Source organism: Pelodiscus sinensis, chromosome 12 (genome assembly GCF_052426305.1).
Source record: "Pelodiscus sinensis isolate ZL-2025 chromosome 12, ASM5242630v1, whole genome shotgun sequence".
Taxonomy (NCBI): domain Eukaryota; kingdom Metazoa; phylum Chordata; order Testudines; family Trionychidae; genus Pelodiscus; species Pelodiscus sinensis.
In genome coordinates, this window is record NC_143063.1 from 52,591,226 (window position 1) to 52,617,224 (window position 25,999).

At 50.3% G+C, this 25,999-nt stretch overlaps 1 protein-coding gene across 3 annotated transcripts in view; it reads left to right on the top strand.

Moving 5' to 3' along the window:
- The window catches only part of LOC149523760 (carbohydrate sulfotransferase 5-like), an 81,212-nt gene that overhangs the window by 45,503 nt on the left and 9,710 nt on the right, over positions 1–25,999 (top strand). The window contains exon 1 of one of the 3 annotated variants that reach the window (XM_075918239.2): positions 2,941–3,273. The exons of 1 other annotated variant lie outside the window; for it this stretch is intronic. The gene's annotated coding sequence lies outside the window, so the exon portion shown is untranslated. Of the gene's footprint in view, positions 1–2,940; positions 3,274–3,341; positions 4,559–25,999 lie in introns of those variants that run through there. One more of the 3 variants, XM_075918240.2, reaches the window with a different exon arrangement.

Genomic DNA, 25,999 nt, shown 5'->3' on the forward strand with positions numbered 1-25,999 from the left:
TGCAGAAATACTATGCTGCTCCTGTTCGGGCAAAAGTCCCTTTTGCACAAAAGTTTTGCGCAAAAGGGCCAGTGTAGACAGCTGAGATTTGTTTTCTGCAAAAAAGCCCTGATCATGAAAATGGCGATCGGGGCTTTTTTGCGCAAAAGTGCGTCTAGATTGGCACGGACGCTTTTCCGCAAAAAGTGCTTTTGCAGAAAAGCGTCCATGCCAATCTAGACGCTCTGTTCAGAAAATGCTTTTAACGGAAAGCTTTTCCATTAAAAGCATTTCTGGAAAATCATGCCAGTCTAGACGTAGCCAGGGTGTTTTAAAATAGAGATGTGATTCTTCCCCTTTGACTAGTACTGATAAAGCCTCAGCTGGAGAATTGTATCCAGTTTGGGGTGCCACAGTTTAAGTAAGATGTGTACAAAATGGAAAGAGTCCACAGGAGAGCAACACAAATGACTAAAGGTCTAGACTATGTGACCTCCGAAAAAAATGTATTTGATAGACTGAGGGGAAACTGTACAACATCTTCAAGTCCATAAAAGGGTGCTACAAAGAGGAGAGTGATAAATTATTCTCTTTATTCACTAAGGCCAAGAAAAGTAGCAATGTGTTTAAACTGAAGCAAGGGAGATTTAGGTCAGACATTAGGAACATTTTTCTAACTGAATAACTGGCTGGCCTGGGCTGTGGAGCTATAACATTTTAATGTAGGCATTTGGGTTTGGGCTGGAGACCAGGCACTGGGAGTCAGCCTGAGCCTCAGCATATTCACTGCACTTTTCTAGCCTCCCAGCTGAGTCCTATGAGCCTGAATCAGCAGAAACAGGCTAGTCACAGGGGCAGTGTGGACACACCTGCTAAGCACTGGAACAAATTACCCAGGGAGGTTGTAGACTCTCAAGTACTGGAGCTATGTCTACACTGACGGGTTCTTACACAAGAACTCTTGCACAAGAACACATCCACACAGCCATGTGCTTTTGCGCAAGAGCATCCATGGCAGTGTGGACGCTCTCTTGCGCAAGAAACCCAAGCCGCATGTCCACACTGTGGAAGAGGGCATACACTTGTTAGAAAAGAGCGTAGCTCTTGTGCAAGAAGCTATCTCTTCCCACTCTTTACTGTAAATCTTCTTGCGCAAGAGCGGGTAGGCTGTGTGGATGCTCTGTGGGTTTTTCCACAAGAACCCACCAGTGTAGACATAGCCTGGAAGTTTTAAAGAACCTGGAGGATGAAAGGGTGATCACTAGCAACCAGCATGGATTTATTAAGAACAACTCATGACAAACCATCTCGATTTCCTCAGTTCTCTGAGGGAGTCACAGGCTGCTTTTCTGAAGTCCAGGGTGTGTATTTTGCTGCTCTCCTTTCTTCCTTTCGTCAGGATCCTGAAATCTAGCATCTCATGATCACTGCTGCCCAGGTTGCCACCCACCTCTACTTCCCCTGTTCGTTCCTCCCTGTTTGTGAGCAGCAGGTCAAGCTGTGCACGGCCCCTGGTTGGTTTCTTTAGCACTTGTAACGAGAAGTTATCCCCAACATTCTCCAAAAACTTCCAGGATTGTCAATGTACTGCCGTATTTGTCTCCCAACAGATGTCAGGGTGACTGAAGTCCCCTATGAGAACCAGGACCTGAGATCTGGAAACTTCTCTCAGTTGTCTGAAGAAAGCCTCATCTACCTGATTGGGTGGTCTATAGCAGATGCCAGCCACAACACCCCTGTTCAGGGCCGGCTCTATGGAGCGCGGGGCCTGGTTCCGGGGGCAGGGCCTCATATGCATGGGGCCCTGGGTAGCACGGCGCATGCGGCACACGCCAGAGCCGCACAACGCATGCGCTGTGCATCCTAGATGTCACAACACATGCGCAGTGCGCCCAGGACGTCACGATGCATGCGACATGCTCCTGGCGCACTGAGCATGCGCTGTTCCCCTGGGCACGGGGCCCCACGCCGGGGAATCAGCTGAATTGGGCTAAGGCCGGCCCTGCCCCTCTTGCTCCCACCTCTAAACTTAACCCAAAGACTCTCAACAGGCTTTTCTCCCTCTATATACTGGAGCTCCAAGCAATCCTACTGCTCTTACATACAGTGTAACTCCTCCTCCTTTTCTCCTGAACAGTCTATACCCTTCCATGACAGTGCTCCAGTCATGTGAGTCACCCACCAAGTCTCTGTTATTCCAATCAAATCCTAGTTCTTTGACTATGCCAGGGCTTCTAATTCTTCCTGTTTGTTTTCCAGGTTTCTTGCATTGCTGTACAAACACCTTAGATAACTAGTTGATTTCCCTATCTTCTCCATTCCAAAGCAGGGGTCCTGCTTTGTTGCTCCTTCCTCTTGGGTGTTTCTTCCAGGTATCCCACTTAGATCACCATCCCCTGACAAACCTAGTTAAAAGCCCTCCTCACTAGGTTTGCAAACCTGCCCCTGAAGATGCTCTTTCCTCTTGCATCTTGGCAGGGGTAGGACTAGCTGACCATCATGGTCCTTTATAACCCAATGGTTTTCTGAGTCTTTGATGGAACTGAGCCATAGATTGGTTAAGGCCAACATTTACAAAAATGTTGATGCACTCTTTTTGATGCATCAATACTTAGGTGCCCAGTTTGACACCTAACGCCTGATTTGTTGGAGTACTCTTTTATAGTGCAGCAGCAGTTCAAAGCAACTGTACAGCACTGACTAATTCATCCTTACCTTTATTAGTTACATGGAATTACTATCCCAAATCTGCAAAGAGGAAAACAAGTGATTTGGCAAAATTAACTCCTAGTTTTGTTTCCTCCGTGAGACAAGTTGGCTAGCGCAATGTCTAAGTGAGCGTGAGAGACTGGTTTAGATGACAGCTCTATAACCGACGTTATTGCCAGCCTGAGTCTCGTGGTGCCCGTTTGGGGGAGCGCTCAACTATTGCAATGCTGTCCATATTTCCTAGGCAGGCCCTGGCGGAAGGATCCGTCTCCCGGGAGGGCCTTGGGGCACCGGGAGAGATGCTGGAGAACCCCAGCAGGACTCGCCCCTCCCCTCCCGCGACGCCGCTCTCCCGGGCCCGGCTCCCCTTGGCTCCGGAGCCGCCCGCCGCCTTCACACGTGAGGGATCACAGCAGCCGGGGCCAAGCTGGCGCGGACGGGCCCGGCCCGGCTCCCCCTGGGCGCTGCCCGCGGACCAGCCCCTTCCCGGCTCCTCCCGCCGCGCTGGGGCTCGGCCACGTCTGAAAGCGGCTCATTGTCTGCGAGTCCCGCTCGGCGGCTGCTCCAGCGGGGGACGCGCGGCAGGTACCGGCGGGGCCGGGCCGGGGGCGCTGCGCGGGAAGCTCGCCGCCCGCTCCCTCCCTGCGAACCCTGGGCTCGCCCCGCGCCGCCTCCATCTCCCTGGCGAGGGTGGCGCGGACCCCGGGGGCGGAGGGCAGCGGGGACCGGCGGGAGGCGCAGCGTGGGTCCCTGCTTGCCCGCGGGCAGCCGGGTTGTGGGGCCCGGGATGGTGGCGAGAAGGCGCTGAGGCAACGTGGGTGCTGGACCCACGGGGCGAGCCCGGCTCTCGGGGCTTTGCAGCAACGTGCTGGCCTCGAGCCGGGACACCGAGCCCGGCCCGGCTTGTGCTCAGGGGCCGCCGCAGCAAGCTGGTCGGAGGCTCCTGCCGGGGCTGAGCATGAGTTCTAGGGGCCCTGGCAAGAAGCTGCCCCACTGACTGGGAAGAGATGGGGGCTCTGGGCCCATCTACCCAGCCCGTAGCAAGCCACCGTGTGGTAGCAATGGGCAGTGCGGGCGGGTGAGTGCTCGATGGCAGCAAGACTGTGGAAGCCACGGGGCCCCCTGGGGGTGGGGTAGTTCTGCCCACTGCACCCCTACACCTAGAATGCGGGGGGGTGCAAGTGACCTGTAGCCGCACCGTGAGTGGCTGGCGAGCGCACGGCTCTCTCAGTACTGGGTGCAATCAGCATGCACCTCACTCCTGCCCTGGCTTCATATGTGTGTCACTTCAGTCATAACGGTAGGGAAAAAGTGAACGAAAACCAAAGGGATCTGGTAACCCTGCACGCTGGGGCACGGTAACAAAATGTTTTGTGGGCCACACACAGTGGCCCTCGGTTGCCCATCCTGGGGGTGTAGTAACACTTGCTGAAATCGGGACTGGCACAGGCAGGCACTCTAAAGCCGAGTGACAGTCACTCTTGTCTGCTTTCTGTCACTGTTGCTAGTCACAGTCTGTCTCGAACCCTGACCCCAGGCAAAGCAATGAATTCCTCAAACTCCTGCCATACCCGGGAGTCAGCATGATGCAGTTCAGTAGTCCCTGAGCATGGATAGCACATGAGTCCCCCTTTCAGGGAAGCTAGCCATGTGGCCCCACCCCTACCAATCGCCCATCCTCCAGAGCCCTGAGTATGCCTCTCCTGCAGTTGGTGGAGCTCTGGTCACGGGGGCTGGCCCAAGCCCCTCTGCACCCTGCTTGGGAGCCATGCCCCCCAGTTTGGGAACCTCTGGTCTAGTTGTAGCACTGGATTGAAACTCAGGAGACCTGCCTTCATTCCTGTTTTGCTCCTGATTTGTGGAAGCATTGGTGAGTGGCTTCATCTCTCTGTCCCTGTTTTCCCTCCCACCTTGCGTCTATGAAATACTTTCTATAGACTGTAAAACCTTCAGGGTAGGAATCTGTATAGTGATTGATACTACCACATATTTGTATAGTGACTGGTAAAGCCAAGAGTGGAACCTGTAAATATTGCCAGCCAATAGCAGATGTTGGGGACCTATAAGTGAGCTTCTCATTGGAGCAGAAATCAATGATATGGACTTGTATATTCATAGTGTACAGGAAACCCTTACCATTTGTGGGGAATGTGTTCCCGCGTCCACCACAAATGACAAAATTTGTGAATACTGGGAGCTCTGGCTCCTGGCCCCTGTGGTGGCGCCTCACTCCACTGTGAGGCCAGAGTGTACAGGGAGCTCACTGCAGCTGCCAGGAGCCATGGGGAAGGGAATTCACTATGGATATGTCTACACAGCACAGTTATTTCGAAATAACTTTCCTAGCATCTACACAAGCCAACTGCTATTTCGAAATTAATTCGAAATAGCAGAGGGCTTATTTCGAAATTGATAAACCTCATTCGACGACGAATAGCGCCAATTTTGAAATTACTGTTTTGAAATAAGCGCTGTGTTGACACTTATTTCGAAATAGGAGGCCTCCAGCCCTTCCCATGGTGCCCTGCTGGCCGCCCTGACCACAAGGTAACTTCTGACCTAATGCCCTGCCAGAACCAGTTCCAGCCGGCCTTAAATGTTCAAAATGCATTTTGTGTGTAGAGGCGTTATTTCAAAATAAGATATTTCGAAATAACACTGTAGTGTAGACATATCCTATGACCCCTGGGCAGCTGTGAGGAACTCTACACCTGCCGGGTACCACAGGGAACACCCTGGCTCCTGGAAGCTGCGGTGAGTTCCCCATGGTTCAGGGTCACTGCAGGGACAGGAGCCACATCTGCCACAGCCCCCCTCCAAGCCAGGACAGGAGACCTGCAAATACACGGAACCATGGATAGTGACTGGGAAGGTATCTTGTAACTCATTTTATCTATGCTATGTGTACCTGTCTTCGAGCACAGTGTTCACATATGGCATGCCTGAAAATCCTTCTTTCAGAAATGCAATCACAAACTTTAATGCCTGGTTCCCAGGAAACAATTCTACCCCATCTTCTCCCCCCCCCCCCAAAAGACCTCTTGATGCAGAGGCGTAGCAAGGGGAGTGTGTGGGGGGGGCAATTGCCCCCGGGCGCCACGCTGGGGGGGCCAGATTGGTGTGGGACCGAGCGCACCGAGCACACGCTGCTCTTGAGCTGCCAGCTAAGTGCTGCTGCATCTGCCAGCACCGCTCTCTCCAAAGTGCAAGCCAAAGCAGCCAGCTGGGGGGGAGGAGCAGTGCTCTGAAGAAAGGTACGTTCCTCCGTACCTGGCTGGGGGGGGGGGGGGATTTGATTGAGGGAGTGCTCCCCCCCAGCACTGGGGGTGCCTTGCTCTGGGGGAGGCGGGGGGAATGTTTGGGGGGGCTGGCTTTGGGGCAGGGGTTAGGTGAGTGTATTGGGATGGGGAGCACTGTCACTGTGGGGGGGCTGGCTTGGGAAGGGGTGTGAGTGCCTTTGGGATTGGGGTACTGGGGGGGCTGTCTCTGGGGCAGGGATGGTTGTGTTGGGGAAAAGGCAAAATGCCACATTTATTGGTAATATACACATAGCAGTCAATACTTATATGCATGGCTCGCCAAACCGCTGCGAGCCCCGCTTGCCAGCCGTGCTGTCTGGCGATCTGTGCATGAACAGATCACCCGAACCTGGTTCTTCCAGGTTGTAATCTACTCGCCATGAGCGAGTAGATTACATAGTTTGTCGAGCCCTGCTTATATGAATATAATACAGCACGCACACGCACACACACACAGCCACCCCCACACACCCCATCTTGTTTTCATCAATAGCTGTTCCACCTAACTGCTGGCCAGATTACTTAGGTGGGGGAGGGTTGGAGCCAGATGAATGCTCCCATGTTGACTGCAAGATGCCTTGGAGATGTATAGTATCTTCCCTCTCATGCAGAGAGTCATCATATGCATATGCAGTTATTCATCTATGGCACCTTATTCTGTGTGTGGTTTTTTTAAGGCTCCCCCATTCACCTTTAAAAAGGGACCTTCCAAAAGCAGGCACATTCTACTTATTCCCAAGGCATCCATAGGTCCAGCCTTCTTTCAATGAGCCCACTTCACAGGTCCCATTGTTCTTATTGTTCTTGAATCTGGCTTCCACCTTTCTCCAACCATTGCAAGTGCCCAGAGATGCTTCTCTTTCATGCCTTATCCATTCACACCTCATTCACTCAACAGGACAATCAGTTTAGCAAAGTGGGGAAGGGGGCTAAAATGTCTACAAGATACAAGGTTTCTATGTAAAAAGGCTTAATACAAAGTTTCTATGTTCTGTAAAAGTATACAAAGTTTTTATAAAAGGACATAATACAAGAAACTAAACACTTTTTACAAAACTAAAAGGACTTGATACAAAGTTAAAATAAAAAAAAATCAATGAGAAAATGATTAATACAGAGATTAATGAGATTTCCCTATAGTTGCATTGGTATGGAGGGGGCTGAGGTGCCTGCTCTGGGGAAGGGGTGTTGTATTGGAATGGGGGGTGCCTGGCTCTGGGGTAGGGGTGAGTGTCTTGAGATTTCTTATTTTTGTAAATAAAATATACTTTATAACAAAAGGAAAAACTTAAAAAACAATAATCTGGTAGCACTTTAAAGACTAACAAACATGTAGATCATGCATGTCAAATTGAAGCCGGCTGAGGGTCACACAAATGAAAACTGATAGCTTTCAGGGACACCAAGGAGAATCAAAATGCAGGACAATGTAGCACTTTAAAGACTAACAAGATGGTTTATTAGATGATGAGCTTTCGTGGGCCAGACCCACTTCCTCAGATCAAATAGTGGAAGAAAGTAGTCACAACCATATATACCAAAGGATACAATTAAAAAAATGAACAAATATGAAAAGGACAAATCACATAGCAGAACAGAAGGGGGATGCGGGGGGGGGGGGGAGGGGGAGGAAGGAAGGTAAGTGTCTGTGAATTGATGATATTAAAGGTAGGGAGAGTGGGATGTTTGTGAGTTAATGGTATTACAGCTGATAATTGGGGAAACTGTCTTGGTAATGGGTGAGATAGTTCAAATTCTTGTTAAGTCCTTGTTGGCAAGTGTCGAATTTTAACATGAATGACAGTTCAGAGGATTCCCTTTCAAGTGCAGATGTAAAAGGTCTTTGTAGCAGAATGCAGGTGGCTAAGTCATTTAGAGAGTGTCCTTTCTGGTTAAAGTGGCAAGAAACTGTTTTCTCTTTGTGATCTTGTCTGATATCTGTTTTGTGGGCATTAATCCTTTGGCGAAGTGTCTGAGATGTTTGTCCAATGTACATAGCAGACGGACATTTTCGGCACATGATAGCATAGATTATATTTCTGGATGCGCAGGAATATGTGTTCTTGATCTTATAACTCACTTGGTTAGGTCCAATAATGGTATCAGCAGAATGAATATGTGGACAAAGCTGGCAACGGGGTTTGTTGCAAGGGAAGGTACCAGGGTTGGTATTAGTGTGGTATGTCCTGTGGTGGTTGGTAAGAATCATCTTGAGGTTAGGTGGTTGTCTATAGGAGACTATGGGTCTGTCTCCCAGAGCCTCTTTGAGTATGGTATCCTGTTCCAATATAGGCTGTAGTTTATTGATAATGTATTGGACAGGTTTAAGTTGGGGGTTGTAGGTGATGACAAGTGGTGTTCTATTGTTGGTTTTCTTGGGTCTGTCTTGAAATAGATGGTTTCTAGGTATTCGTCTGGCTCTTTCAATTTGCTTTTTTATTTCTCTGGGTGGGTAGTTGAGATTTATAAATGGTTGGTAGAGATCCTGAAGCTTCTGGTCTCTGTCAGTGGGATTAGAGCAGATGCGGTTGTATCGAAGGGCTTGGCTATAGACGATGGATCGTGTGGTGTGTTCTGGATGGGAGCTGGATGCATGTAGGTAACTGTATGAGTCGGTGGGTTTTCTGTAGAGAGTGGTGTCTAATTTTCCATTGTTGATTTGTACGGTGGTGTCCAGGAAGTGGATCTCTCGTGTAGAATGGTCCAGGCTGAGGTTGATGGTGGGGTGTAGGTTGTTGAAATCTCTGTGGAATATCTCCAGTGTTTCTTGGCCATGCGTCCAGATCATAAAGATGTCATCAATGTACCGTAGGTAGAGGAGGGGTGAAAGGGGACGGGAGTTGAGGAAACGTTGTTCTAGGTCAGCCATAAAGATGTTAGCATACTGTGGGGCCATGCGTGTACCCATGGCTGTGCCGCTGATCTGGAGGTATAAGTTTTTCTCAAACTGGAAATAATTGTGGGTGAGAACAAAGTTACATAGGTCTGCTATCAGGTTGGCAGTAGTGTCCTCTGGGATAGTGTTTCTAATTGCTTGTAATCCGTCTTCATGTGGGATGTTGGTATATAGATCTTCTACATCCATGGTGGCAAGGATGGTATTATTGGGGAGGTTATCGATGTTTTGTAGTTTCCTTAGGAAGTCAGTAGTGTCTCGGAGATAGCTGAGGGTATTGGTTACGAAGGGTTTGAGAAGAGTGTCTACATAGCTGGATAGACCAGTAGTGAGCGTGCCAATACCAGAGATGATGGGACGTCCGAGGTGCCCAGGTTTATGGATCTTGGGAAGTAGATAGAACAATCCTGGTCGGGGGTCAGAAGGTGATTCTGTGAGGATTTGTTCCCGAGTAGCTGTGGGGAGGCTTTTAAGGAGACAGTGTAGTTTCTTTTGGTAGTCCAAGGTGGGATCAGAGGGGAGAGGTTTGTAAAATGTGGTGTTCGAGAGTTGTCTGGTTGCCTCCTGGTTATAGTCGGCCTTATTCATAATGACCACAGCACCCCCTTTGTCAGCTGGTTTGATTACAATGTCCAGGTTGTTTTTGAGACTCTGGATGGCATGGTGTTCAGCGCGGCTAAGATTGTGTGTCGCTTGTTGTCGTTTGCGAATAATGTCAGTCTGTGCGTTGTTGCGGAAGCTGTGTATATAGAAATCCAGATTGTAATTCCGACCGTCAGGGGGAGTCCATATAGAATTATTTTTTCTTTGGTGTTGGTAGGGGGGATCTGGTAGGTCAGATTGATGTTCAGTGGTGGTTTGGAAATATTCTCGGAGACGGAGGCGGCGAAAAAAAGCCTCAAGGTCACCACAAAATTGTATCCAGTTTGTGGGGGACGTGGGGCAGAAAGAGAGACCCCGGGACAAGACAGACTCTTCTGCTGGATTGAGTTTGTAGCTGGAGTGGTTAACAATATTATCCGGTGGGTTGAGGCAGTTGCTGTTGTAGCCAGTGGTATGGAGCAGGTTAGAAAATTTATTGTCTTTTCTTTGTTGTAGGGAATAGAAGTGTGTATAGTAGATTTCTTGTCTGGTGGAACAAAAGTCTTGCAAGGTGTCAGTCGGTGTGGATGTTTGTCTTGAGATGAGACGATCTAAGTTAGAAATGTCATTCTTGATGGTTTTCTGTTTCTTGTATAAAATACTTATCAGGTGGTTTCTTAATTTCTTGGATAGTGTGAGGCAGAGTCTTTCACTGTAGTCAGTGAAGTATGTTGATCTTAGTGGATTGTTCACTTTCAGTCCTTTGGGTACGATGTCCATTTTCTTGCACTTGGATAGAAAGATGATGTCTGTCTGTATCTGTGCGAGTTTCTTCATATGGTTGATGGATTTCCATTCCAAACGGCTAAATGTAGTGCCTTGCATGTAGAATAGTGATAGAAATGTAGCCGTGTTAGTCTGGGGTAGTTGAAGCAAAATGCAGGACAATGTAGCACTTTAAAGACTAACAAGATGGTTTATTAGATGACAACCACCTAACCTCAAGATGATTCTTACCAACCACCACAGGACATACCACATTAATACCAACCCTGGTACCTTCCCTTGCAACAAACCCCGTTGCCAGCTTTGTCCACATATTCATTCTGCTGATACCATTATTGGACCTAACCAAGTGAGTTATAAGATCAAGAACACATATTCCTGCGCATCCAGAAATATAATCTATGCTATCATGTGCCGAAAATGTCCGTCTGCTATGTACATTGGACAAACATCTCAGACACTTCGCCAAAGGATTAATGCCCACAAAACAGATATCAGACAAGATCACAAAGAGAAAACAGTTTCTTGCCACTTTAACCAGAAAGGACACTCTCTAAATGACTTAGCCACCTGCATTCTGCTACAAAGACCTTTTACATCTGCACTTGAAAGGGAATCCTCTGAACTGTCATTCATGTTAAAATTCGACACTTGCCAACAAGGACTTAACAAGAATTTGAACTATCTCACCCATTACCAAGACAGTTTCCCCAATTATCAGCTGTAATACCATTAACTCACAAACATCCCACTCTCCCTACCTTTAATATCATCAATTCACAGACACTTACCTTCCTTCCTCCCCCTCCCCCCCCCCCGCATCCCCCTTCTGTTCTGCTATGTGATTTGTCCTTTTCATATTTGTTCATTTTTTTAATTGTATCCTTTGGTATATATGGTTGTGACTACTTTCTTCCACTATTTGATCTGAGGAAGTGGGTCTGGCCCACGAAAGCTCATCATCTAATAAACCATCTTGTTAGTCTTTAAAGTGCTACATTGTCCTGCATTTTGCTTCAACTACCCCAGACTAACACGGCTACATTTCTATCACTACCAAGGAGAATGTACTTCTATAGGACAGTTGTAATTATTTATTATTATAGATTATGTTTTAGGTGTATTTTATAATATTTTTCAGGTCTTGTTTTAATATAATACAAAAATTTGATGTGTAAAATTATTTGCTCATATAAAATGATTTTTAATTTAAATATAAATTTAAGGTACTTTAAAAATTTGTATATGATACATAACTTGTTTTGTTGAAATGAAAACAGATATAGACCATGGTCAATCAAATAGAACAGGTTTTTGTGAAAATTTCAGATACTTTGTGAATCTGAAATTTTGCATAAACATATAATTCTTTGTGCAATTTGAAAAAAATGACATTTATTGATATGAAATTAATATACATTTTGTGATTTTATTTGGGAATAAATAAATAAAAACCAAAACATTAACAAAATATTCCCCTCCTTTCCTCCAGAGCCAGGCACCCCCACACCAATCCAATCCCCCTCAAGATAGTTCTACTCTGATCTACTAACTGATCTACTAATTGATCTAAGGATCTGTGGCTATTAGTAGTGTTTGTGATTTTTTTCTTATGTTCTTATTTTTTTGCTGACTTAGAAATAGTAACAGATCCACAGTAACAAATGATTGCAGGGGTGTGTGTGCAAATTTGGGCTTTGCCCCTGGGCGCAAAACATCCTTGCTACGCCTCTGTGTAGATGAGAGATTAGCACAGAGAGCAATTTCTCCTGCTGTTTGCAAATGGTCACCCAAAAGAAATGGCATCATAAAGCTAATAGCATTTTGGCATATCTTCAAAGACTGTATGCTGTTTCTGTGCAAAGAAAAAGAAATTGTAAGAATGTGTGTAACAGCACCATCTGGTGAATGCTGGCATATCACTATAAATATACAAATATTTTACAGATATTTATATTCAGAAGATGCTTTATGATTCCTGAGAGATTACCACCTTACTTTCCCCAAGTTACACAGTTAATATGATGAGGAATTCTGTGGCACCTTAAATGCAAGATTTATTTGGGCATACATGTTTGTTTGTGGGCAAAACCCACTTCATCAGAGATAGTTAATATTGAGATGTGGCCTGAGAATAATACAAATGGGGAATGCAATTGAAAACAGTACAGAAAGGTTAAAACAACCAAGGAATACATATAAATACCAGTAACATCCAAGGCCAAAGAAAATAGCGGCACCACCAAGGATATGTCCACACACCAGCTGGGAGGTACAGTTTCTGCCTTAGGTACACGTATACAAGGTATCTCTGCTCACGTCAGTGAACGGTGTGTCTGTGACGGCCCAAACAGTGGCTTGGGCTGACCATCTGAGTACCTACCTCGGATGCGTTTGTACTTTGGCGTTGATCATGAGCTGCTGTTGGTGCTGTTGCAGCCACACTGATATTTTTAGCTCACTTGCTCAGAGTTAGCACAGGTAACCCCCCTCCCCCCCGCCACATGCAGTGCCAATGTACCTTTAAAAAGGCAATCCAATGCAATGGATTTGTGGTTGGTTTATTCTGTCTGCATTCTGAAGGGATTTCTTTGGGAAGTTTAGCCCTGCAACCAGAATGTCTGATGTAAGAGAGATATTTGAAAGTGCTTTTAAATCCGCAAACAGACACAGGGCTGGTCTATGCTACAGAGGTAGGTAGCTTACATTAACCTAACTACCCCTACAGGTTGCCCTTATCAATGTTACCATCTCTCTGCACTGACTAGTAACTCCACATCCATGAGCAGTGTGGGAGACAAGGTCGATGTAGTGAAGTGGACTCACGTCGACTGTTACAGGCCTCCAGAAGGCATCCTTCAATGGCCCACACTGGCAGTACTATCAATACAAGCCCTCCTGACAAAGATGCACACTTCCAAAAAAAGGAGCAAAGCAGAGCCATGCACAAGTGATGTAGTTACTGCAGGGGCTGTGTCCCCATGTGAGCTAGGCCAGCGTAATTTTGCAGTGAACATAAGAACATGGTAACATAGGAATAGCCATACCGGGTCAGACCAAACCGCCATAGAATCATGGAACTGGAAGGGACCGCGAGAGGTCATCGAGTCCAGTTCCCTTCCCTCATGGCAGGACCCAGCACCATTTACAGCAGTGGTCCCCAACACAGTGTCTGTGGGTGCCATGGCGCCCACCAGGGCATTTATGTGCGCCTGCCGAGTGACCAGGGCCAGCCCGAGCCATACTTGTGCCCTCAGCCCCGGGCGCGCGGCCAGGGCCAGATCGAGCCATTCCTGCGCCCCGGGCAGCGGGCGCGCAACGTATGTGAGGCTCCACCCCTGGGCACACAGCGCATGCATGGCCCCATCCCACAGCGCGCTGTGCACCATACAGCTGCAATCGGGCGCACGGCACTTGATGGCAGCTCTAAGGGACGCCGCGCGGCCCCTGGCTCCTGGCCCCAGGCACGCAGCGCTTGATGGCAGCTCTAAGGGACGCCGCGCGGGCCCTGGCCCCAGGCACGCAGCGCTTGATGGCAGCTCTAAGGGACGCCGCGCGGCCCCTGGCCCCAGGCACGCAGCGCTTGATGGCAGCTCTAAGGGACGCCGCGCGGCCCCTGGCCCCAGGCACGCAGCGCTTGATGGCAGCTCTAAGGGACGGCGCGCGGCCCCTAGCCCCAGGCACGCAGCGCTTGATGGCAGCTCTAAGGGACGCCGCGCGGCCCCTGGCCCCAGGCACGCAGCGCTTGATGGCAGCTCTAAGGGACGCTGCGTGGCCCCAGGCACGCAGCGCTTGATGGCAGCTCTAAGGGACGCCGCGCGGCCCCTGGCCCCAGACGCGCAGCGCTTGATGGCAGCTCTAAGGAACGTCGCGCGTCCCCTGGCCCCAGGCGCGCAGCGCTTGATGGCAGCTCTAAGGGACGCCGCGCGGCCCCTGGCCCCAGGCGCGCAGCGCTTGATGGCAGCTCTAAGGGACGCCGCGCGGCCCCTGGCCCCAGGCACGCAGCGCTTGATGGCAGCTCTAAGGGACGCCGCGCGGCCCCTGGCCCCAGGCACGCAGCGCTTGATGGCAGCTCTAAGGGACGCCGCGCGGCCCCTGGCCCCAGGCACGCAGCGCTTGATGGCAGCTCTAAGGGACGCCGCGCGGGCCCTGGCCCCGGCCCCAGGCACGCAGCGCTTGATGGCAGCTCTAAGGGACGCCGCGCGGCCCCTGGCCCCAGGCACGCAGCGCTTGATGGCAGCTCTAAGGGACGCCGCGCGGGCCCTGGCCCCAGGCACGCAGCGCTTGATGGCAGCTCTAAGGGATGCCGCGCGGCCCCAGGCACGCAGCGCTTGATGGCAGCTCTAAGGGACGCCGCGCGGCCCCAGGCACGCAGCGCTTGATGGCAGCTCTAAGGGACGCCGCGCGGCCCCTGGCCCCAGGCACGCAGCGCTTGATGGCAGCTCTAAGGGACGCTGCGCGGCCCCTGGCCCCAGGCACGCAGCGCTTGATGGCAGCTCTAAGGGACGCTGCGCGGCCCCAGGCACGCAGCGCTTGATGGCAGCTCTAAGGGACGCCGCGCGGCCCCTGGCCCCAGGCGCACAGCGCTTGATGGCAGCTCTAAGGGACGCCGCGCGGCCCCTGGCCCCAGGCACGCAGCGCTTGATGGCAGCTCTAAGGGACGCCGCGCGGCCCCTGGCCCCAGGCACGCAGCGCTTGATGGCAGCTCTAAGGGACGCCGCGCGGCCCCTGGCCCCAGGCACGCAGCGCTTGATGGCAGCTCTAAGGGACGCCGCGCGGCCCCTGGCCCCAGGCACGCAGCGCTTGATGGCAGCTCTAAGGGACGCCGCGCGGCCCCTGTCCCCAGGCACGCAGCGCTTGATGGCAGCTCTAAGGGACGCCGCGCGGCCCCTGGCCCCAGGCACGCAGCGCTTGATGGCAGCTCTAAGGGACGCTGCGCGGCCCCTGGCCCCAGGCACGCAGCGCTTGATGGCAGCTCTAAGGGACGCTGCGCGGCCCCTGGCCCCAGGCACGCAGCGCTTGATGGCAGCTCTAAGGGACGCCGCGCGGCCCCTGGCCCCAGGCACGCAGCGCTTGATGGCAGCTCTAAGGGACGCCGCGCGGGCCCTGGCCCCGGCCCCAGGCACGCAGCGCTTGATGGCAGCTCTAAGGGACGCCGCGCGGCCCCTGGCCCCAGGCACGCAGCGCTTGATGGCAGCTCTAAGGGACGCCGCGCGGCCCCTGGCCCCAGGCGCGCAGCGCTTGATGGCAGCTCTAAGGGACGCCGCGCGGCCCCTGGCCCCAGGCACGCAGCGCTTGATGGCAGCTCTAAGGGACGCCGCGCGGCCCCTGGCCCCAGGCACGCAGCGCTTGATGGCAGCTCTAAGGGACGCCGCGCGGCCCCTGGCCCCAGGCACGCAGCGCTTGATGGCAGCTCTAAGGGACGCCGCGCGGGCCCTGGCCCCGGCCCCAGGCACGCAGCGCTTGATGGCAGCTCTAAGGGACGCCGCGCGGCCCCTGGCCCCAGGCACGCAGCGCTTGATGGCAGCTCTAAGGGACGCCGCGCGGGCCCTGGCCCCAGGCACGCAGCGCTTGATGGCAGCTCTAAGGGATGCCGCGCGGCCCCAGGCACGCAGCGCTTGATGGCAGCTCTAAGGGACGCCGCGCGGCCCCAGGCACGCAGCGCTTGATGGCAGCTCTAAGGGACGCCGCGCGGCCCCTGGCCCCAGGCACGCAGCGCTTGATGGCAGCTCTAAGGGACGCTGCGCGGCCCCTGGCCCCAGGCACGCAGCGCTTGATGGCAGCTCTAAGGGACGCCGCGCGGCCCCTGGCCCCAGGCGCACAGCGCTTGATGGCAGCTCTAAGGGACGCCGCGCGGCCCCTGGCCCCAGGCGCACAGCGCTTGATGGCAGCTCTAAGGGACGCCGCGCGGCCCCTGGCCCCAGGCACGCAGCGCTTGATGGCAGCTCTAAGGGACGCCGCGCGGCCCCTGGCCCCAGGCACGCAGCGCTTGATGGCAGCTCTAAGGGACGCCGCGCGGCCCCTGGCCCCAGGCACGCAGCGCTTGATGGCAGCTCTAAGGGACGCCGCGCGGCCCCTGGCCCCAGGCACGCAGCGCTTGATGGCAGCTCTAAGGGACGCCGCGCGGCCCCTGTCCCCAGGCACGCAGCGCTTGATGGCAGCTCTAAGGGACGCTGCGCGGCCCCAGGCACGCAGCGCTTGATGGCAGCTCTAAGGGACGCTGCGCGGCCCCTGGCCCCAGGCACGCAGCGCTTGATGGCAGCTCTAAGGGACGCCGCGTGGCCCCTGGCCCCAGGCACGCAGCGCTTGATGGCAGCTCTAAGGGACGCCGCGTGGCCCCTGGCCCCAGGCACACAGCGCTTGATGGCAGCTCTAAAGGACGCCGCGCGGCCCCTGGCCCCAGGCACGCAGCGCTTGATGGCAGCTCTAAGGGACGCCGCGCGGCCCCTGGCCCCAGGCACGCAGCGCTTGATGGCAGCTCTAAGGGACGCCGCGCGGCCCCTGGCCCCAGGCACGCAGCGCTTGATGGCAGCTCTAAGGGACGCCGCGCGGCTCCTGGCCCCAGGCACGCAGCGCTTGATGGCAGCTCTAAAGGACGCCGCGCGGCCCCTGGCCCCAGGCACGCAGCGCTTGATGGCAGCTCTAAGGGACGCCGCGTGGCCCCTGGCCCCAGGCACGCAGCGCTTGATGGCAGCTCTAAGGGACACCGCGCGGCCCCTGGCCCCAGGCACGCAGCGCTTGATGGCAGCTCTAAGGGACGCCGCGCGGCTCCTGGCCCCAGGCACGCAGCGCTTGATGGCAGCTCTAAGGGACGCTGCGCGGCCCCAGGCACGCAGCGCTTGATGGCAGCTCTAAGGGACGCCACGCGGCCCCTGGCCCCTGGCCCCAGGCACGCAGCGCTTGATGGCAGCTCTAAGGCACGCCGCGCGGCCCCTGGCCCCAGGCGCGCAGCGCTTGATGGCAGCTCTAAGGGACGCCGCGCGGCCCCTGGCCCCAGGCACGCAGCGCTTGATGGCAGCTCTAAGGGACGCCGCGCGGCCCCTGGCCCCAGGCACGCAGCGCTTGATGGCAGCTCTAAGGGACGCTGCGCGGCCCCAGGCACGCAGCGCTTGATGGCCCCAGGCATCCCTTAGAGCTGCCATCAAGCGCTGCGTGCCTGGGGCCAGGGGCCGCGCGGCTTCCCTTAGAGCTGCCATCAAGCGCTGCGTGCCTGGGGCCAGGGGCCGCGCGGCTTCCCTTAGAGCTACCATCAAGCGCTGCGTGCCTGGGGCCAGGGGCCGCGCGGCGTCCCTTAGAGCTGCCATCAAGCGCTGCGTGCCTGGGGCTAGGGCCCGCGCGGCGTCCCTTAGAGCTGCCATCAAGCGCTGCGTGCCTGGGGCCAGGGGCCGCACGGCGTCCCTTAGAGCTGCCATTTTCATTTGACTCACGGGCTCTTATGAATAATTTCTGTTGTGACATTAAAACAGCTTCAAGTTGCTTCAACTTTTCACTGCGGTCGTGCCCTGTAAGCTTGTTGTATGTGCTATGTCTCGACTGGTAGTGTCTCTTGACATTAAATTCCTTATAAACAGCCACAGTCTCTTGGCATATCAGACAAACACAGTGATTCTGTATTTCAGTGAAGAAATATTCCACTTTCCACCTGTCCTGGAAGCGGCGGCCCTCACTGTCAACTTTCCTTCTCTTATTTACAGTCGCCATTTTTTTAAATTGACCAGAAGGGGAAGGGATCATGTGAGCGCAGTGCCAGAGGTTTAATACACTGCCCAAGTAATACACTGCACTAATACACTGCCCAACAAGAATTCTCTTGCCTTTGTGGCTGTTTGTGGCGAAGTGTCTAATGATGACCTCCGGCGTGTTCGCAGCTCCACGTGCCTGAGCCCGCCAGAAAGCTGACAGTGCGCAGGGCCAATCACAGATACTGAGATTGAGCAGCTGCGGAGTCCATCCCTGATCTCAGCAGCTGTGGAGTCCGTCCCTGCACTCTCAGCCCCAAGGTAGAGGGCCTGCAGGGTCAGAGGCGGGCGGACAGCGCAGGGCACGCTGGCCTCACGTCGGCCCGGGGGCAGGGCGAACCCGCAGCCAAGCGGGGGAGCAGGGCTGCGGATGTGCCCTACATGGCAGACTTTAGGACCGCAGCGGCCGCCATGGACGGCGGCGGCGCGGCTGGAAGCGGCGCCAGTTCAGAGGAGCGCCGGGGAGCCAGGAGAGGGGGAGGAAGCGGGGGCTTTCCCCGCACTCTCAGCCCCAAAGCGGAGTGCAGGGGCAGGATCTGGGACCGCGGCGGCGGCCCGAAGCGGTGCGCTGCACGCGCCAGTTGAAAAAAGCACCAGGGAGCCGGGAGAAGCGGGGGGCTGTATTAAATCCGACCGCGGGCCGCAATTGGCCCACGGGCCGGACTTTGGACATGCCTGTTCTACACCCATGGTGGCCAGGATAGTGTTTTCAGGAAGATTACTGATGTTCTGTAGTTACATCAGGAAGTCTGTGGTGTCTCCAAGATAGCTAGGAGTGCTGGTAGCATAGGGTGTGAGGAGGTAGTCAACATACTTGAATAATCCTGCTGTAAGTGTGCCAATGCCTGAGATGCTGGGACATCTGGGACTTTCAGGTTTGTGGATCTTGGGTAGAAGATAGAAAACTCCTGGTTGAGGATTTTGGGGTGAGATTGTATAGATTTGGCCCTGAGTTGCAGCAGGGAGTATCAGGAGCAAATGGCCTTTAGTGGGATCAGAGGAGAGAAGCCTGTAGAATCTGGTGTTGTTGGGTTGTTGGCAACCTCCTAGTCATTCTAAGGATTAGTCAAAGCTTATAAATGTGTTTAGTAAATATATGTGCTTATACAGTTAGCAGTGTTTGTTGGAGATTTCTTACTTTGGTTATAGCTGTACTATGTAATATGTTATTGAAGAAGATGTTTTATGAGAAATGCTTATGGGTACAAGCATACATGTATACATATAAGAACAGCCTGATTGGGTCAGACCAAAGGTCCATCCAGCCAGTATCCTGTCCTCCAACAGTAGCCAATGCCAGATGCTTCAGAGGGAGTGAACAGAACAGACAGTAATTCATCCCCTGTTCCCCTTTCCGAGCTTCTGGCAAACAGAGGCTCGGCATGGTTTTGCATTTGTGCCTATCCTGGCTAATAGTCCTTGATGGACCTATCCTCCATGAACTTACCTAATTCTTTTATGATCCCTGTTGTAGTCTTGGCCCTTGCAATACCCCCTGGTACTGAGTTCCACAGGTTGAATGTGCTCTGTATGAAGAAGTAGTGCCCTTTGTTTCTTTTTAACCTGCTGCCTATTCATTTCATTTGGTGACCTCTAATTCTTGCATTGTGAGAAGGAGTAAATAGCACTTTCTCCATACCAGTCATGATTTTAGCGATGTCCTCTGTAGCTCTCTGTTTTGTTCCTCCAGATGAGCATTCAGAGACATTCTCTGTAGTTGTCTCACAGAGTGTGTTATGCTTATAAGACGCACACAGGGGCTACGTCTAGACTGGCATGATTTTCCGCAAATGCTTTTAACGGAAAAGTTTTCCGTTAAAAGCATTTGTGGAAAAGAGCATCTAGATTGGCATGGACGCTTTTCCGCCAAAGCACTTTTTGTGGAAAAGCGTCCATGGCCAATCTAGACGCGCTTTTCCACAAAGAAGCCCCGATCGCCATTTTCACGATCGGGGCTTTTTTGCCTAAAACAAATCTGAGCTGTCTACACTGGCCCTTTTGCACAAAAGCTTTGCACAAAAGGACTTTTGCCCGAACGGGAGCAGCATAATATTTCCGCAAGAAGCACTGATTTCAGACAGTAGGAAGTCAGTGTTCTTGCGGAAATTCAAGCGGCCAGTGTTGATAGCTGGCAAGTTTTTCCGCAAAAGCAACTGCTTTTGCAGAAAAACTTGCCAGTCTAGACACAGCCAGACTCTTTTTCAAGGGAAAAGGCAATATGCCACATTTATTGAAAGTACAACATGAAAAACAGCACGAGTGGGGAGTTGGGGTTCATCAAGCATGATTCAAGGACCCTCAGAGCCTTGGCTTTTAGGACCCGATCTCAGAGTCTAATGGGAAGAGCCCCCTTCTTATACACATAAGTTTCCATTGGAGTCTATGGCTGTGTCTACACTGGTGCAATCTTGCACAAAAGCTGCCGCTCTTGTGCAAAAACTTACTACCTGTCTACACTGGCCTCGTGTTCTTGCGCAAGTAAACTGATGGTCTAATGTATAAAATCAGGGCTTCTTGCACGAGAACTCTGACGCTCCCACTCAGGAATAAGCCCTCTTGCACAAGAGCTCTTCCAGAAGAGGACAGTGTAGACAGGCAACATGAATTTTTAACAACTAACAATTCTGCTCATTTTAAATCAGCCTTAGGCACAATGGGTGTTTCCTGGTTATCTTCAAGGTTCCCAGTTCTTGACCTCCTGGGCATTTGTGTTGCTTTCACACTTGCACACCACCTCCACTAGCACCAAACGGTTTTGCAGAGAGTTGCAGACAAGATTAGAGTTTAGAAGGGATTATATAGTTACTGAAGGAATAACAAAAAGGAATCTTCCACAACTTAGTTTGCCATGCAGACATTGTCTGATCATGAGAAACATACTGAAATAGAAGCCTACAGAATTTATGAAGAAATTGTATAGAATTTGTAACAATGCCGAAATACTGTATTTTGGCTACAAGTGTCTGGTAACAATCCATACTTGTAGCTGTATTGAATGTTCTTTGGTTCTCTTTCTGCTGTTGACCACAAATGTCCAGTCCTTCTGTTTCGTTTTACATAAGAATGGCCAGACTGGGTCAGACCAAAGGTCCTTCCAGCCCAGTGCCCTGTCTGCTGATAGTGGCCAGTGCCAGGTGCCCCAGAGGGAGGGAACACAACAGGGAATCAGAATGTGATCCCTCCCCGTTGCCTTTCCCAGCTACTGACATCCAGAGGCTAGGGACACCATCCCTACCATCTGACACACACTGCTTTTCTATAATGTACCTCAGTGATCACAGTCTGTCAGGCTGTTAAGCTATAATTTCTGACTGCCTGTCCTGAGTGCTTTCTCCCAGCTGCTAGTTTGAATAATTCCCCTGACCCATCTGCCTTCAGAAGTTGTCATTTTTGAAGTTGTCAAGCATAATTCCTGCTTTTGCCAAGGTAGAACCTATCACTCTTGAGTACAGTTTCCCTTCCTGAAAAAGTTCCTTGTATCTCATAAATGTAAATCTCTCTTTCTTACACTTGTTCCCTCACTGACACCCAGGCAGTCCCCCTGAGTACCCAGTCCTTCTTCTAGAACTGGAAGCGTTTCTAAGAAAATTACCTTAGAGGGCCTGGGCCTTTCCCTTAGTTATTTAAATTTAGTTTTCAGGACCTCTATCTTAGACCTCCAATCATTTTTGGTACAAGTATGAACCAGAGCTATGGACTGTTCCCCAACACACACTAGAAAATTGTCTAGCTGTGTTATGAGACATCTTTACATCTGATAACAGCGCTTATCGACTAATCATATAATTGATACAAATTGTAATGACTATACGGTTAGCCAGATAATCAACATTTTAACATCCTTGCTTTACATAATTGAATCTCTGCTCCTTCAATGTAGCATCTCTGGCATCAAGATGTTATATTTGGGCTCTGAGTGCCATGTGCTTCTCTATGGGGGCCATTTTAATCATATACAGTGTGTACTTGGCAAGCCCCATGTTGCCTAAATTCTTACTGCCTCCATTAGTTGTTAGGCTGGTGATTTTACCCTGTGGCTGAGTTCCAAGGTATGTCTACACTATAGAGGTTTTTTTTTTTTTTTTTTTTTGATAAACAGCTGTTTTTCTGAAAAAAAAACCTTCAATTACGTCCACACTGAAATTGCGTTCTTTCAAAAGAAAATTTTGGGTTTTTTTCTGGCATTGGTAATCCTCTTTCTGTGAGGAAGAAGCCTTTTTCTGAAAGAGCTTTCGGAAAAAGGTGTGTGTGGACAAGGAAAAGGGAGTTCTTTTGGAAGAAGAGGAAAAAGCACAAGTGCCCTGGTGGCCACTCTGTGCATAGTAATCACAGTTTAAATGCTAGATAGCGTCCGTTCAGTGTGGACGCTATCTTTCGAAAAAGCAGATCACTTCTTCGATGCTCTTTGGAAGTGTGGAAGCGCTTTCGGAAGACGTTTTTTCTTCTGGAAAAGCTTCTTCTGAAAGAAGCCTGCAGTCTAGACGTAGCCTGGGCTGTCCTGTGTTTTAGACATGAGTGAGAACATCCCCATTTTTAAGATCTACAGTACCTCATACTGCAAGACATAAATTGAACTATAACTAATAGGAAGACGAGGAAGCAATTTGATAGATGAGCCATATTTCATATAAATTAAATCACTTGCTTCCTCACCCCATCATGTGTTGTTAAAGTCCTGTCTAACTTAATGTAAACGTCTGCTGGGCTTCCCACCCCAGCTTGGGGCATGCTGCCATTTCATAATTGTGTGCTTTTGACCGTAGTTTGAGATTATGACGGGTTTGGTCATAGAGTTCCCTTTGTGACTGTCACTTGATGTGCTGAACTACCACTGAGCTGAGCTCATGTCTTCCTGGGCACCTTATCTGTCTGGCTGAACTAGGCCCTCAGGTCTCTTCCAACACTGACACAGAGATGGGGTCACAGCCCTATGCAGAGTAATTCAGACGCTGACACCAGCACAACTCTGGGAAGGCTGAGTTAAAAGAGATTTTCCACAGCCCCAGTGGGACCTGAACCCCAGATAAAGCCATTTGACTCTGTATAAAGTTTTGTGCAGAGCAAGCTTGTATTGTCTGCCCTCTTTCTTACCTAAAGAAGGATATACACAGCAGCTTTTTCTCTCCCCAGTAACAATTATGTACACTGGGTTTATTAATAAACAAAAGTGAATTTATAAAGTATAAAAAATAAGATTTAAGTGGTTGTAAGTAATAGCACACAGAACAAAGTACGCTACTAAGCAATAGAAAACAAAACACGCCTAATTCATTAAGAAACTTGTGATATGCAATACCTTGCTCTAAGAGTAGTTCTAGTTATCTTCTTTCACAGACTGCAAAGCCTCCAAGTCTGGCCTTGATCCTTCCCCAGTTCACTCTTAGATATTTTCAGCAGTCATCTTGGATGGTCAGCAGTGTTCCCACCCAGTTGCATGTCAGCATAGTTTCACAGGTGATTAATCAGCCTCGCCCAGTCAGAGGCTCAGAGCTCTGTGCACCTGTGAAGCTGTGCTGCACAGAGGGAACACTGGTGGTCAGCAGGGTGTGCTGATGTCTGTCAGCCGCCCCTGTTGTTTGGCTTCCCACCTGTGCATAGATTTTTGTCAAAGGTGGGAATTTTTTGTGGTCAGTTTAAACTTTTTCTCACTTTCAGTGGATAAGTACAACATTCAAGATGGGTCCCAGCATCAGGTGACCTACACACAAATCTTTGTTAGGGTTGCCAGGTGTCCAGTATTGACCCAAACAGTCCAATATTTTTGCTTTAAATGTCTGGTATTTCCTGATTTTTTCCTGGCCAGGAGGAGAAAATACTGGGTGCTTACCTGGTTCCATAGGGGAGCTGTCTGGCCCAGAGCAGGAGGACAAGATGGCGGACAGCTGCGGGCAGGCTGTTAGGGCAAAAAAGCCTCAAAAGCATTTCTTAAAGGGGCCATTCTCGGTTTTTTTAATTTAATTTTATTTTTTTGCTTTATAACTCTCGGGGTCCTTTTTTTTTCTCAACAACTTTAATCTCCCCCTTTTTTTCTCTCGACAGAATTTTCCCTGGTGTTTTGGGGGTTTTTTGGGGGGGAGGGGAATTCGGTATTTTGGGTTAAACCATCTGACAACCCTAATCTTTGTGGGGATTCTCACTTCCTCCTATGGTCCATAGGGAGGGAAAACATTTACAGATCATTGACCTTATCAGTGGGCCAACATGTTTCTGAAATACCCTTAATGGCCCTCACTTAGCATGTCACTATTAATAAAACAGGTTTATAACTTCAAATTCCGGAATGATTTATGCACACAAATGGGAAAACCATACTCAGAAGATTACACTTTTCAAATGATACCTCACACAAAGTATTTTGCATAATGCATTTTCCTAAAAGTTGAGCAGCCTACTCTCTGCAGCATCAGACACCCACTCCAAATTTTCTTCTACTCTGTACTCAGGCCCACCAATGGGGGGAACAGCTGTCCTGGGGCCTGGCAAGGTAAAAGGGCTCAAACCTATCAGCTGCTGCTGCCACTATTGCCCCGAGTCCTTTAAATTGCAACTGGAGTCCTGGTTGACTCTCTCTGGGTGGAGTGAGAACAATCAATGGGACACAATCGTTCCAGGGTACAAAATATATCAGAAGGACAGAACAGGTCATGCGGGTGGGGGAGTGGCACTATATGTGAAAGAAAATTTAGAATCAAATGAATTAAAAATCTTAAATGAATCAACATGTTCCATAGAATCGCTATGGATAGTAATTCCCTGCTCTATTAAGAATATAATGGAAGGGATCTATTATTGGCCACCTGACCAGCATAGTAATAGTGACTATGAAATGCTAAGGGAAATTAGAGGGGCTAGCAAAATAAAGAACTCAATAATAGTAGGGGATTTCAACTATCCTCATATCAACTAGGTACATGTCACCTCAGGACAAGATGCAGAGACAAAATTTCTTGATAACTTAAATAACTGTTTCTTGGACTAGCAGGTACAGGAATTCACAAGGGGAGAGGCAATTCTCAATTTAGTCCTGAGTAGCATGCAGGATTTGGTCCAATTTGGAAATTGTGACCATAGTATAATAACATTTAAGATTCCTGTGGTGGGAAGAACACCTCAGCAGCCCAGCACTATGGCATTTAATTTCAAAAAGAGGAACTATGCAAAAATGAGGAGGATAGTTAAACAGAAATTAAAAGGTACAGTGACTAAAGTAAAATCTCTGCAAGCTACATGGACACTTTTCAAAGACACCATAATAGAGGCCCAACTTAAATGTATACCTAAAATTAAAAAACATAGTAGAAGAACTAAAAAAGAGCCACTGTGACTTAACAACCATGTAGAAGAAGCAGTGAGAGATAAAAAGGCATCTTTTTAAAAGTGGAAGTCAAATCCTAGAGAGGAAAATATAAAGGAGCATAAACACTCCCAAATTAAGTGTAAAAATGCAATAAGAAAAGCCAAAAAGGAATTTGAAGAACAGCTAGCCAAAAACTCAAAAGGTAATAATAAAATGTTTTTTAAGTACGTCAGAAGCAGGAAGCCTGATAAGCAACCAGTAGGGCCCCTGGAAGATCCAGATACAAAAGGAGCACTTAAAGACGATAAAGTCATTGTGGAGAAACTAAATGAATTCTTTGCTTCAGTCTTCACGGCTGAGGATGTTAGGGAGATTCCCAAACCTGACCGTCCTTTGTAGGTGACAAATATGAGGACTTTTCACAGATTGAAGTGTCATTAGAGGAGGTTTTGGAATTAATTGATAAATTTAACAGTAACGAGTCACGGGACTGGATGGCATTCACCCAAGAGTTCTGAAAACTCAAATGTGAAATTGCGGAACTATTAAATATGGTTTGTAAACTATCCTTTAAATCAGCTTCTGTACCCAATGACTGGAAGATAGCTAATGTAATGCCAATATTTAAAAAGGGCTCTAAAGGCGATCCCGGCAATTACAGACCAGTAAGTCTAACATCAGTGCCAGGCAAATTAGTTAAAACTATAGTAAA